We start from the raw sequence: 2,831 nt of genomic DNA, 5'->3' as shown, positions 1-2,831 counted from the left end.
AGAATGAGAAATATTATTCAATTATGAACATTTATAATCATGTATTTTCAACATTGCAACCTCAAAATATATAAAGCAAAACTATTAGAGACAAAGATTGTCCACCCAGCAGCTTAAAAAGAGTTCACCTTAAGAGAGAGCAAATTATTTATCTCAGAACTTGATAGATTGAGTAGGTAGAAAATATATATAATATAATATTCACAGTCTTAGTAGTCTTCGGATTTTATGCCTGGTCTTGAATATATATTCTTTTCAGAATCACAAGATCAATCATGTCTACGCTACAAGAAAATCTCAATAATTTCAGATACTAACTCTAAGAACTACATTTTCTAAATTCAATGCAAAACTTTAGAGATTAATATAAAATTGTAAGTATAAAACGCAATCATCTATCATTTTCTTAAAAGACAAACAAAAATAAGAGAACCAAAAAAGTCTATGTGCAAGTAATGCTAATGAAACATGGAAGTACATACAGGTTTCAGCCAAAGTTGTGGGCACTGAAAATTATGCTCCTTAACCTGTTGAGTATAAAGAGACAGTGTAGAAGGTAAAGCATCATTACTAAAAGAAAATTAACAAAAGAATAGGTATTTTTCTAAATGATACTAAATTCAAAAATTTCTAGTAAGCCAGACAAAGAAAAATCAATAATGGGAAAACAGCAAAGGAAGAAAATATGTGTGGGAAGTATTTGTATACTTTTTTCTATTTAGAATTTATTCAGGTCTTATGCTGATTATTGCAATTCATTTTTTTATTCTTGCAGACTCGCATGAGTTCTTTCTATATATGAATTCTTTCATGGAAAGGCATATTGAAATATTTTTTTCCTGTGAAAATTCCCTTCACTCTTTTAGTGGTGTCTTCTGATGACAGAATTTCCTATTTTTACAGATATCAAAATCAACAGCCCATCATCAACACTAACAATTATACTGTTATGAATGGAATGACAAGCAAAAAAGTTCATAATTGCTTTATTCATAATAGTCAAATCGAGAAACCATGAAAGTATCCATGAACAAAATAATAGTGACTTATGTTGTGTTGTATTCATTCAATGGAATGCTGCATGGGTGAAAAAGGACAAATTATAAGTGCAAACAACAGATGGATGGATCTCACATGAATAAAACACCATCCATCTACAACAGCAAAGATGAATCTAAACTTAAAATCCAGAAGAGTTGAGTAAAAAAAGATAGAAAGGTGCATGGTAATCATATCTATGAGAAACTTAACAACCTGAAAAACTCCTCTATAGTGATATACCAAGATACCATATGGTTATGTATGTAGAAAGAAACATAGACATTAGATATTAAAATATATACACACATACCTTAATCTATAATGATTGTCTTTCACTATTTGTCAGTTTGTCACATTATATATTATATATTACAATGTTTATTATTACAATGTTTCTGGAAGCGATGTCACCCATATTTTAAATAGCAGTATATATTCACCTAACATTTTAGCAGAGCTTCCAGATTAAGAAGAAATTAGGATGAAGAAACAGGCTGGAGATTAGCCACTTCAATAGGTAGAATGTGATCAAGAACTAATGACACTGAAAGAAGAACTTCAAGCTGCACTGAGGGCATTAGCCAAAAACAAGGTTCCAGGAATTGACAGAATAACAAATGAAATGTTTCAACAAGCTGATGAAGAACTGGAAGCACTCACTCACCATTTATGCCAAGAAATTTGGAAAATAGCTACTTGGCCAAATAACTGAAAGAACTCTATATTTGTGCACATTTGAAAAGGTGACTTCATCAGGTGTGGAAATTATTAAACAATTGTGGGTTTCCAGCCCCCACAATCAAACAGGTTCAGGGGTTGGTTGTGTAATTGAGGGGTAAAATTAAAGAGTCATGGGACAAGATAAGTATGCGAATGCTCACCTCTGGGACAGCCATGATCTCAGCAGCCAGGTCCACACACAGAGAGAGAATATATTTCCAATCATGGCTTATATACATTTTGAGAAACTTGGAAGCCCCCCTGATTACATCATAATGGGAAGGGCATACATAGGCATACCTGCAATAGGAGGGGGATGTGCTAGGGGTGTACAACAATAGGAAGGGGATGCAATAGGAATACACATGTGACGAGATTGGCAGACTCTAAAGTCAAGATAGCAGCCTAACCTAGGTCCTCCTTGAGTTGGCTTGACCTTGTCTTTGGATTCTCCTTCGGGGAAACAATCTACTATCCTGATCAGCAAGAAGTGTGCCCTACTTGGGGTGGGATAAACTAAAAGATTTGAGATGGCTGATGCCCTCAGGGAGATAACCTCTAAGTAGTTGACCTCCAAGTATACAGTCATTGACCATGTGTTCTTTGGTTTGGCATATGCTATGGGGGACAACCTGGGGAAAAACCTTTCTGTATCCCACAAAACATAGCATTAACAGTTCAGGCAAGTAAAATGTTGCTGAAGACCTTACATAATAGCAGCAGTGCATTGCCAGAGAGCTGCCAAAATTCATCCAAGATTCAAAAGGGAACGTGGAAAAAGGGATATCATTGCTTACAACAGATGGAAATTGACAGAAAGTAGAAAACACCAGCAAGATTTTTACTTGTGTCTTGTTGACTACGCAAATCTGTGTCCAGGTTGTTTCCTTTCAACACACTTCAGACTGTTGCTGTGAACAAGTGGATTCACTAACACTGCTTTAGCCAAAGACAGAGATTAGATTTATTTGAGAAACCCAAAGTTTATTTTGCAAGCACCAGACAGAAGGAAATAGTGAGATTTGCTACTATAAACTGTTTCAAAATCCAGTGAAAAACAAGCAAGTTAC

Source organism: Echinops telfairi, unplaced genomic scaffold (assembly GCF_000313985.2).
Source record: "Echinops telfairi isolate 266 unplaced genomic scaffold, ASM31398v2 ScPeMD7_7469;HRSCAF=8507_1, whole genome shotgun sequence".
Taxonomy (NCBI): domain Eukaryota; kingdom Metazoa; phylum Chordata; class Mammalia; order Afrosoricida; family Tenrecidae; genus Echinops; species Echinops telfairi.
The sequence above is the reverse complement of the archived record's forward strand: the minus strand, read 5'-3'. Positions refer to the sequence as shown.